Below are 12,058 nucleotides of genomic sequence, written 5' to 3' on the forward strand. Positions count from 1 at the left end.
AAGGATGGAACAGAAATATGGAGTGGGTGTGGTACATTGATCTGGTGTGAGGCAGAATAGTGATCTGGAGTTGAATGAGACAGTGATCTGGAGCGGGGTGGATCTGCGATCTGGAGTGGGATGGAACAGTGATCTGGAAGTGGAATTGAACAGTGATCTGGAATTGGATGAATCAGAGATCTGGTGTGGGAGGAACAGTGATCTGTTGGGTGGGAACAGTGATCTGGAGTGGGGAGGAACTGTGATCTGGAGTGGGATGGAACAGTGTTATGGAGTGGGTTGGAACAGTGACCTGGAATGTTGTGGATCTGTGATCTGGAGTGGGGTATATCGGTGATCTGGACTTCAGTGGAACAGTGGTCTTGAGTGCGATGGAACAGTGATCAGGAGTGGGGTCGAACATTCATCTGGAGCGGGAGGGAATATTGATCTGGAGTGGGTGGAACAGTGAACTGGAGTGGGTTGAACAGTGATCTGAAGTGGGGTGGAACAGTTATCTGGAATGAGGATCCGTGATCTGAAGTTGTGTGGAATAGTGATCTGGAGAGGGATCGATCAGTGATCTGGATTGTTGTGGAACAGTGATCTCCAGTGGGGTATAACAGTAATCTGGATTGGGGTGGGACAGTGATCTTAAATTGGCGAGAACAGTGATCTTGAATGGGATGGTACACTGATCTGGAGTGGAGTGGAACAGTGATCTAGAGTGGGGAGGATTTGTGTTCTGGACGGGGATGGAACAGTGTTCTGGAGTGTGATGGATGAGATATCTGGAGTCTGGTGGATCAGTGATCTGGAGTTTTGTGGAACAGGATCTGGAGTGGTGCGTATCGGTGTTCTGGAGTTTGGTAGAAAAGTGGCTTTCAGTCTCATCGAACAGTGATCAGGAGAGAGGTGGTACAGAGATCTGGAGTGGGGTGGAATTAGGATTTGGAGTGTTGTGGAACAGTGATCTGGAGTGGTGTGGAACAGTGATCTGGAGTGGGGAGGATTTGTGATCTGGACGGGGATGGAACAGTGTTCTGGAGTGTGGTGGGTCAGAAATCTGGAGTCTGGTGGATCAGTGATCTGGAGTTTTGTGGAACAGGATCCGGAGTGGTGCATATCAGTGATCTGGAATGTGGTGGATCAGTGAACAGGAGTGAGGTCCAACAGTGATCAGGTGTGAGGTGGTACAGAGATCTGGAGTGGTGTGGAACAGTTATCTGGAGTGGGGTGGAACAGTCACCTGGAGTGGTGTGGAACTGGGATCTGGAGTGTTGTGGAACTGTGATCTGGAGTGTGGTATATCGGTGATCTGGACTTCAGTGGAACAGTGGCCTTGAGTGTGATGGAAGAGTGACTTGGACTGTTGTGGATCTGGGATCTGGAGAAGGATGGAACAGAAATATGGAGTGGGTGTGGTACATTGATCTGGTGTGAGGCAGAATAGTGATCTGGAGTTGAATGAGACAGTGATCTGGAGCGGGGTGGATCTGCGAACTGGAGTGGGATGGAACAGTGATCTGGAAGTGGAATTGAACAGTGATCTGGAATTGGATGAATCAGAGATCTGGTGTGGGTGAATAATGATCTGTTGGGTGAGAACAGTGATCTGGAGTGGGGAGGAACTGTAATCTGGAGTTGGATGGAACAGTGTTATGGAGTGGGTTGGAACAGTGACCTGGAGTTTGTGGATCTGTGATCTGGAGTGGGGTATATCGGTGATCTGGTCTTCAGTGGAACAGTGGTCTTGAGTGTGATGGAACAGTGATCAGGAGTGGGGTCGAACATTCATCTGGAGCGGGGGGGGAATTTTGATCTGGAGTGGGTGGAACAGTGATCTGGAGTGGGTTGAACAGTGATCTGAAGTGGGGTGGAACATTCATCTGGAGCGGGGTGGAATATTGATCTGGAGTGGGTGGAACAGTGATCTGGAGTGGGGTGGAACAATGACCCGAAATGGTGGAGAACAGTGATCTGGAGTGGGATGGAACCGTAATGTGGAATGGGATGAAACAATAATCTGGAGTGTTGTAGAACAGTGATCTGGAGTTAGGAGAATCAGACATCTGGAGTTGTGTGGAACAGTGGTCTTGAGTGCGATTGAATAGTTATCAGGAGTGGGGTGGAACAGTATTCTAGCGTGATGTGGAACTGTCATCTGAGTGGGTTGGAATAGATATCAAGAGTGGGTTGGATCAGTGATCTGGAGTGGTGTGGAACAGTGACCTGGAGTGGTGTGGAACTGGGATCTGGAGTGTTGTGGAACAGTGATCTAGAGTGGGGCATATTGGTCATCTGGATTTTGGTGGAACAGTGGCCTTGAGTGTGATGGAAGAGTGACTTGGACTGTTGTGGATTTGGGATCTGGAGAAGGATGGAACAGAAATGTGGAGTGGGTGTGGTACATTGATCTGGTGTGAGGCAGAATAGTGATCTGGAGTTGAATGAGACAGTGATGTGGAGCGGGGTGGATCTGCGATCTGGAGTGGGATGGAACAGTGATCTGGAAGTGGAATTGAACAGTGATCTGGAATTGGATGAATCAGAGATCTGGTGTGGGTGAATAATGATCTGTTGGGTGAGAACAGTGATCTGGAGTGGGGAGGAACTGTGATCTGGAGTGGGATGGAACAGTGTTATTGAGTGGGTTGCAACAGTGACCTGGAATGTTATGGATCTGTGATCTGGAGTGGGGTATATCGGTGATCTGGACTTCAGTGGAACAGTGGTCTTGAGTGCGATGGAACAGTGATCGGGAGTGGGGTCGAACATTCATCTGGAGCGGGGGGGAATATTGATCTGGAGTGGGTGGAACAGTGATCTGGAGTGGGTTGAACAGTGATCTGAAGTGGGGTGGAACAGTTATCTGGAATGAGGATCTGTGATCTGCAGTTGTGTGGAATAGTGATCTGGAGAGAGATGGATCAGTGATCTGGATTGTTGTGGAACAGTGATCTCCAGTGGGGTATAACAGTAATCTGGATTGGGGTGGGACAGTGATCTGAAATTGGCAAGAACAGTGATCTTGAATGGGATGGTACACTGATCTGGAGTGGAGTGGAACTGTGATCTAGAGTGGGGGGTATTTGTGTCCTGGACTGGGATGGAACAGTGTTCTGGAATGTGATGGATGAGATATCTGGAGTCTGGTGGATCAGTGATCTGGAGTTTTGTGGAGCGGGATCTGGAGTGGTGCGTATCGGTGTTCTGGATTTTGGTAGAAAAGTGGTTTTAGTCTGATGGAACAGTGATCAGGAGTGGGGTGGTTCGGAGATCTGGAGTGGGGTGGAATTAGGATTTGGAGTGTTGTGGAAGAGTGATCTGGAGTGGTGTAGAACCGTGATCTGGAGTGGTGAGGATTTGTGATCTGGACGGGGATGGAACAGTGTTCTGGAGTGTGATGGGTCAGATATCAGGAGTCTGGTGGATCAGTGATCTGTAGTTTTGTGGAACAGGATCTGGAGTGGTGCATATCAGTGATCTGGCATGTGGTGGATCAGTGAACAGGAGAGAGGTCCAACAGTGATTAGGTGTGAGGTGGTACAGAGATCTGGAGTGGTGTGGAACAGTGATCTGGATTGGGGTGGAACTGTCACCTGGAGTGGTGTGGAACTGGGATCTGGAGTGTTGTGGAACAGTGATCTGGAGTGGGGCATATCGGTGATCTGGATTTTGGTGGATCAGTGGTCTTGAGTGTGATGGAAGAGTGACTTGGACTGTTGTGGATCAGGGATCTGGAGAAGAATGGAACAGAAATATTGAGTTGGTGTGGTACATTGATCTGGTGTGAGGCAGAATAGTGATCTGGAGTTGAATGAGACAGTGATGTGGAGCGGGGTGGATCTGCGATCTGGAGTGGGATGGAACAGTGATCTGGAAGTGGAATTGAACAGTGATCTGGAATTGGATGAATCAGAGATCTGGTGTGGGTGGAATACTGATCTGTTGGGTGAGAACAGTGATCTGGGGTGGGGAGGAACTGTGATCTGGAGTGGGATGGAACAGTGTTATGGAGTGGGTTGGAACAGTGACCTGGAGTGTTGTGGATCTGTGATCTGGAGTGGGGTATATCGGTGATCTGGACTTCAGTGGAACTGTGGCCTTGAGTGTGATGGAAGAGTGACTTGGACTGTTGTGGATCTGGGATCTGGAGAAGGATGGAACAGAAATATGGAGTGGGTGTGGTACATTGATCTGGTGTGAGGCAGAATAGTGATCTGGAGTTGAATGAGACAGTGATCTGGAGCGGGGTGGATCTGCGATCTGGAGTGGGATGGAACAGTGATCTGGAAGTGGAATTGAACAGTTATCTGGAATTGGATGAATCAGAGATCTGGTGTGGGTGGAATACGGATCTGTTGGGTGAGAACAGTGATCTGGAGTGGGGAGAAACTGTGATCTGGAGTGGGATGGAACAGTGTTATGGAGTGGGTTGGAACAGTGACCTGGAGTGTTGTGGATCTGTGATCTGGAGTGGGGTATATCGGTGATCTGGACTTCAGTGGAACAGTGGCCTTGAGTGTGATGGAAGAGTGACTTGGACTGTTGTGGATCTGGGATCTGGAGAAGGATGGAACAGAAATATGGAGTGGGTGTGGTACATTGATCTGGTGTGAGGCAGAATAGTGATCTGGAGTTGAATGAGACAGTGATCTGGAGCGGGGTGGATCTGCGATCTGGAGTGGGGTATATCGGTGATCTGGACTTCAGTGGAACAGTGGTCTTGAGTGCGATGGAACAGTGATCAGGAGTGGGGTCGAACATTCATCTGGAGCGGGGGGGAATATTGATCTGGAGTGGGTGGAACAGTGAACTAGAGTGGGTTGAACAGTGATCTGAAGTGGGGTGGAACAGTTATCTGGAATGAGGATCTGTGATCTGCAGTTGTGTGGAATAGTGATCTGGAGAGGGATCGATCAGTGATCTGGATTTTTGTGGAACAGTGATCTCCAGTGGGGTATAACAGTAATCTGGATTGGGGTGGGACAGTGATCTTAAATTGGCGAGAACAGTGATCTTGAATGGGATGGTACACTGATCTGGTGTGGAGTGGAACAGTGATCTAGAGTGGGGAGGATTTGTGTTCTGGACGGGGATGGAACAGTGTTCTGGAGTGTGATGGATGAGATATCTGGAGTCTGGTGGATCAGTGATCTGGAGTTTTGTGGAACAGGATCTGGAGTGGTGCGTATCGGTGTTCTGGAGTTTGGTAGAAAAGTGGCTTTCAGTCTCATCGAACAGTGATCAGGAGAGAGGTGGTACAGAGATCTGGAGTGGGGTGGAATTAGGATTTGGAGTGTTGTGGAACAGTGATCTGGAGTGGTGTGGAACAGTGATCTGGAGTGGGGAGGAATTGTGATCTGGACGGGGATGGAACAGTGTTCTGGAGTGTGGTGGGTCAGATATCTGGAGTCTGGTGGATCAGTGATCTGGAGTTTTGTGGAACAGGATCTGGAGTGGTGCATATCAGTGATCTGGCGTGTGGTGGATCAGTGAACAGGAGTGAGGTCCAACAGTGATCAGGTGTGAGGTGGTACAGAGATCTGGAGTGGTGTGGAACAGTTATCTGGAGTGGGGTGGAACAGTCACCTGGAGTGGTGTGGAACTGGGATCTGGAGTGTTGTGGAACTGTGATCTGGAGTGGGTCATATTGGTCATCTGGATTTTGGAGGAACAGTGACCTTGAGTGTGATGGAAGAGTGACTTGGACTGTTGTGGATCTGGGATCTGGAGAAGGATGGAACAGAAATATGGAGTGGGTGTGGTACATTGATCTGGTGTGAGGCAGAATAGTGATCTGGAGTTGAATGAGACAGTGATGTGGAGCGGGGTGGATCTGCGATCTGGAGTGGGATGGAACAGTGATCTGGAAGTGGAATTGAACAGTGATCTGGAATTGGATGAATCAGAGATCTGGTGTGGGTGGAATACTGATCTGTTGGGGGAGAACAGTGATCTGGAGTGGGGAGGAACTGTGATCTGGAGTGGGATGGAACAGTGTTATGGAGTGGGTTGGAACAGTGACCTGGAGTGTTGTGGATCTGTGATCTGGAGTGGGGTATATCGGTGATCTGGACTTCAGTGGAACAGTGGCCTTGAGTGTGATGGAAGAGTGACTTGGACTGTTGTGGATCTGGGATCTGGAGAAGGATGGAACAGAAATATGGAGTGGGTGTGGTACATTGATCTGGTGTGAGGCAGAATAGTGATCTGGAGTTGAATGAGACAGTGATGTGGAGCGGGGTGGATCTGCGATCTGGAGTGGGATGGAACAGTGATCTGGAAGTGGAATTGAACAGTGATCTGGAATTGGATGAATCAGAGATCTGGTGTGGGTGGAATACTGATCTGTTGGGTGAGAACAGTGATCTGGAGTGGGGAGGAACTGTGATCTGGAGTGGGATGGAACAGTGTTATGGAGTGGGTTGGAACAGTGACCTGGAGTGTTGTGGATCTGTGATCTGGAGTGGGGTATATCGGTGATCTGGACTTCAGTGGAACAGTGGCCTTGAGTGTGATGGAAGAGTGACTTGGACTGTTGTGGATCTGGGATCTGGAGAAGGATGGAACAGAAATATGGAGTGGGTGTGGTACATTGATCTGGTGTGAGGCAGAATAGTGATCTGGAGTTGAATGAGACAGTGATGTGGAGCGGGGTGGATCTGCAAACTGGAGTGGGATGGAACAGTGATCTGGAAGTGGAATTGAACAGTGATCTGGAATTGGATGAATCAGAGATCTGGTGTGGGTGAATAATGATCTGTTGGGTGAGAACAGTGATCTGGAGTGGGGAGGAACTGTGATCTGGAGTGGGATGGAACAGTGTTATGGAGTGGGTTGGAACAGTGACCTGGAGTTTGTGGATCTGTGATCTGGAGTGGGGTATATCGGTGATCTGGTCTTCAGTGGAACAGTGGTCTTGAGTGCGATGGAACAGTGATCAGGAGTGGGGTCGAACATTCATCTGGAGTGGGGGGGGAATTTTGATCTGGAGTGGGTGGAACAGTGATCTGGAGTGGGTTGAACAGTGATCTGAAGTGGGGTGGAACATTCATCTGGAGCGGGGTGGAATATTGATCTGGAGTGGGTGGAACAGTGATCTGGAGTGGTTTGAACAGTGATCTGAAGTGGGGTGGAACAGTTATCTGGAATGAGGATCTGTGATCTGCAGTTGTGTGGAAGAGTGATCTGGAGTGGAATGGATCAGTGATCTGGATTGTTGTGGAAAAGTGATCTCCAGTGGGGTATAACAGTAATCTGGATTGGGGTGGGACAGTGATCATAAATTGGCAAGAACAGTGATCTTGAATGGGATGGTACACTGATCTGGAGTGGAGTGGAACAGTGATCTAGAGTGGGGACGATTTGTGTTCTGGACAGGGATGGAACAGTGTTCTGGAGTGTGATGGATGAGATATCTGGAGTCTGGTGGATCAGTGATCTGTAGTTTTGTGGAACGGGATCTGGAGTGGTGCATATCGGTGGTCTGGAGTTTGGTAGAAAAGTGGTTTTCAGTCTGATGGAACAGTGATCAGGAGTGGGGTGGTACAGAGATCTGGAGTGGGGTGGAATTAGGATTTGGAGTGTTGTGGAACAGTGATCTGGAGTGGTGTGGAACAGTGATCTCCAGTGGGGTATAACAGTAATCTGGATTGGGGTGGGACAGTGACCTTTAATTGGTGATAACAGTGATGGCACACTGATCTGGAGTGGAGAGGAACAGTTATCAGGAGTGGGGTCCAACAGTGATCAGGTGTGGGGTGGTGCAGAGATCTGGAGTGGGGTGGAACAGTGATCTCGAGTGGGATGGAACCGTAATGTGGAATGGGATGAAACAATAATCTGGAGTGTTGTAGAACAGTGATCTGGAGTTAGGAGAATCAGACATCTGGAGTTGTGTGGAACAGTGGTCTTGAGTGCGATTGAATAGTTATCAGGAGTTGGGTGGAACAGTATTCTAGCGTGATGTGGAACTGTCATCTGGAGTGGGTTGGAATAGATATCAAGAGTGGGTTGGATCAGTGATCTGGAGTGGTGTGGAACAGTGACCTGGAGTGGTGTGGAACTGGGATCTGGAGTGTTGTGGAACAGTGATCTAGAGTGGGGCATATCGGTGATCTGGATTTTGGTGGAACAGTGGCCTTGAGTGTGATGGAAGAGTGACTTGGACTGTTGTGGATCAGGTATCTGGAGAAGAATGGAACAGAAATATGGAGTTGGTGTGGTACATTGATCTGGTGTGAGGCAGAATAGTGATCTGGAGTTGAATGAGACAGTGATCTGGAGCGGGGTGGATCTGCGAACTGGAGTGGGATGGAACAGTGATCTGGAAGTGGAATTGAACAGTGATCTGGAATTGGATGAATCAGAGATCTGGTGTGGGTGGAACAGTGATCTGTTGGGTGAGAACAGTGATCTGGAGTGGGGAGGAACTGTGATCTGGAGTGGGATGGAACAGTGTTATTGAGTGGGTTGGAACAGTGACCTGGAATGTTGTGGATCTGTGATCTGGAGTGGGGTATATCGGTGATCTGGACTTCAGTGGAACAGTGGTCTTGAGTGCGATGGAACAGTGATCGGGAGTGCGGTCGAACATTCATCTGGAGTGGGGGGGGAATTTTGATCTGGAGTGGGTGGAACAGTGATCTGGAGTGGGTTGAACAGTGATCTGAAGTGGGGTGGAACATTCATCTGGAGCGGGGTGGAATATTGATCTGGAGTGGGTGGAACAGTGATCTGGAGTGGTTTGAACAGTGATCTGAAGTGGGGTGGAACAGTTATCTGGAATGAGGATCTGTGATCTGCAGTTGTGTGGAAGAGTGATCTGGAGAGGGATGGATCAGTGATCTGGATTGTTGTGGAAAATTGATCTCCAGTGGGGTATAACAGTAATCTGGATTGGGGTGGGACAGTGATCTTAAATTGGCAAGAACAGTGATCTTGAATGGGATGGTACACTGATCTGGAGTGGAGTGGAACAGTGATCTAGAGTGGGGACGATTTGTGTTCTGGACAGGGATGGAACAGTGTTCTGGAGTGTGATGGATGAGATATCTGGAGTCTGGTGGATCAGTGATCTGGAGTTTTGTTGAGCGGGATCTGGAGTGGTGCGTATCGGTGTTCTGGATTTTGGTAGAAAAGTGGTTTTCAGTCTGATGGAACAGTGATCAGGAGTGGGGTGGTTCAGAGATCTGGAGTGGGGTGGAATAAGGATTTGGAGTGTTGTGCAAGAGTGATCTGGAGTGGTGTAGAACCGTGATCTGGAGTGGGGAGGATTTGTGATCTGGACGGGGATGGAACAGTGTTCTGGAGTGTGATGGGTCAGATATCAGGAGTCTGGTGGATCAGTGATCTGTAGTTTTGTGGAACAGGATCTGGAGTGGTGCATATCAGTGATCTGGCATGTGGTGGATCAGTGAACAGGAGTGAGGTCCAACAGTGATCAGGTGTGAGGTGGTACAGAGATCTGGAGTGGTGTGGAACAGTGATCTGGAGTGGGGTGGAACAGTCACCTGGAGTGGTGTGGAACTGGGATCTGGAGTGTTGTGGAACAGTGATCTGGAGTGGGGCATATCGGTCATCTGGATTTTGGTGGATCAGTGGTCTTGAGTGTGATGGAAGAGTGACTTGGACTGTTGTGGATCAGGGATCTGGAGAAGAATGGAACAGAAATATGGAGTTGGTGTGGTACATTGATCTGGTGTGAGGCAGAATAGTGATCTGGAGTTGAATGAGACAGTGATCTGGAGCGGGGTGGATCTGCGATCTGGAGTGGGATGGAACAGTGATCTGGAAGTGGAATTGAACAGTGATCTGGAATTGGATGAATCAGAGATCTGGTGTGGGTGAATAATGATCTGTTGGGTGAGAACAGTGATCTGGAGTGGGGAGGAACTGTGATCTGGAGTGGGATGGAACAGTGTTATGGAGTGGGTTGGAACAGTGACCTGGAGTTTGTGGATCTGTGATCTGGAGTGGGGTATATCGGTGATCTGGTCTTCAGTGGAACAGTGGTCTTGAGTGCGATGGAACAGTGATCAGGAGTGGGGTCGAACATTCATCTGGAGCGGGGGGGAATATTGATCTGGAGTGGGTGGATCAGTGATCTGGAGTGGGTTGAACAGTGATCTGAAGTGGGGTGGAACATTAATCTGGAGCGGGGTGGAATATTGATCTGGAGTGGGTGGAACAGTGATCTGGAGTGGTTTGAACAGTGATCTGAAGTGGGGTGGAACAGTTATCTGGAATGAGGATCTGTGATCTGCAGTTGTGTGGAAGAGTGATCTGGAGAGGGATGGATCAGTGATCTGGATTGTTGTGGAAAAGTGATCTCCAGTGGGGTATAACAGTAATCTGGATTGGGGTGGGACAGTGATCTTAAATTGGCAAGAACAGTGATCTTGAATGGGATGGTACACTGATCTGGAGTGGAGTGGAACAGTGAGCTAGAGTGGTGACGATTTGTGTTCTGGACAGGGATGGAACAGTGTTCTGGAGTGTGATGGATGAGATATCTGGAGTCTGGTGGATCAGTGATCTGTAGTTTTGTGGAACGGGATCTGGAGTGGTGCGTATCGGTGGTCTGGAGTTTGGTAGAAAAGTGGTTTTCAGTCTGATGGAACAGTGATCAGGAGTGGGGTGGTACAGAGATCTGGAGTGGGGTGGAATTAGGATTTGGAGTGTTGTGGAACAGTGATCTGGAGTGGTGTGGAACAGTGATCACCAGTGGGGTATAACAGTAATCTGGATTGGGGTGGGACAGTGACCTTTAATTGGTGAGAACAGTGATGGCACACTGATCTGGAGTGGAGAGGAACAGTTATCTGGAGTGGGGTTGGAACAGTGATCTGGAGTGTGTTGAACAGTGATCTGGAGTGGTGTGGAACAGTGATCTAGAGTGGGATGGAACAGTAATCCGGAATGGGATGAAACAATAATCTGGAGTGTTGTGGAACAAAGATATGGAGTGGGGAGGATTTGTGATCTGGACTGGGATGGAACAGTGTTTTGGAGTGTGATGGATTAGATATCTGGAGTCTGGTGGATCAGTGATCTGGAGTTTTGTGGAACAGGATCTGGAGTGGTGCGTATCAGTGATCTGGAGTGTGGTGGATCAGTGATCAGGAGTGGGGTCCAACAGTGATCAGGTGTGGGGTGGTGCAGAGATCTGGAGTGGGGTGGAACAGTGATCTAGAGTGGGGTGGAACAATGACCCGAAATGGTGGAGAACAGTGATCTGGAGTGGGATGGAACAGTAATGTGGAATGGGATGAAACAATAATCTGGAGTGTTGTAGAACAGTGATCTGGAGTTAGGAGAATCAGACATCTGGAGTTGTGTGGAACAGTGGTCTTGAGTGCGATTGAATAGTTATCAGGAGTGGGGTGGAACAGTATTCTAGCGTGATGTGGAACTGTCATCTGGAGTGGGTTGGAATAGATATCAAGAGTGGGTTGGATCAGTGATCTGGAGTGGTGTGGAACAGTGGCCTGGAGTGGTGTGGAACTGGGATCTGGAGTGTTGTGGAACAGTGATCTGGAGTGGGGCATATTGGTCATCTGGATTTTGGTGGAACAGTGGCCTTGAGTGTGATGGAAGAGTGACTTGGACTGTTGTGGATCTGGGATCTGGAGAAGGATGGAACAGAAATGTGGAGTGGGTGTGGTACATTGATCTGGTGTGAGGCAGAATAGTGATCTGGAGTTGAATGAGACAGTGAGGTGGAGCGGGGTGGATCTGCGATCTGGAGTGGGATGGAACAGTGAACTGGAAGTGGAATTGAACAGTGATCTGGAATTGGATGAATCAGAGATCTGGTGTGGGTGGAACAGTGATTTGTTGGGTGAGAACAGTGATCAGGAGTGGGGTCGAACATTCATCTGGAGCGGGGGGGAATATTGATCTGGAGTGGGTGGATCAGTGATCTGGAGTGGGTTGAACAGTGATCTGAAGTGGGGTGGAACATTAATCTGGAGCGGGGTGGAATATTGATCTGGAGTGGGTGGAACAGTGATCTGGAGTGGTTTGAACAGTGATCTGAAGTGGGGTGGAACAGTTATCTGGAATGAGGATC

The 12,058-nt window shown here is 49.1% G+C and overlaps 1 protein-coding gene across 1 annotated transcript in view; it reads right to left on the reverse strand.

Moving 5' to 3' along the window:
- Nucleotides 1-12,058, reverse strand: part of LOC138753063 (neuroligin-2-like) — a 464,672-nt gene that overhangs the window by 189,802 nt on the left and 262,812 nt on the right. The window lies entirely within an intron of this gene.

This window comes from Narcine bancroftii, chromosome 2, assembly GCF_036971445.1.
Source record: "Narcine bancroftii isolate sNarBan1 chromosome 2, sNarBan1.hap1, whole genome shotgun sequence".
Classification (NCBI taxonomy): Eukaryota; Metazoa; Chordata; class Chondrichthyes; order Torpediniformes; family Narcinidae; genus Narcine; species Narcine bancroftii.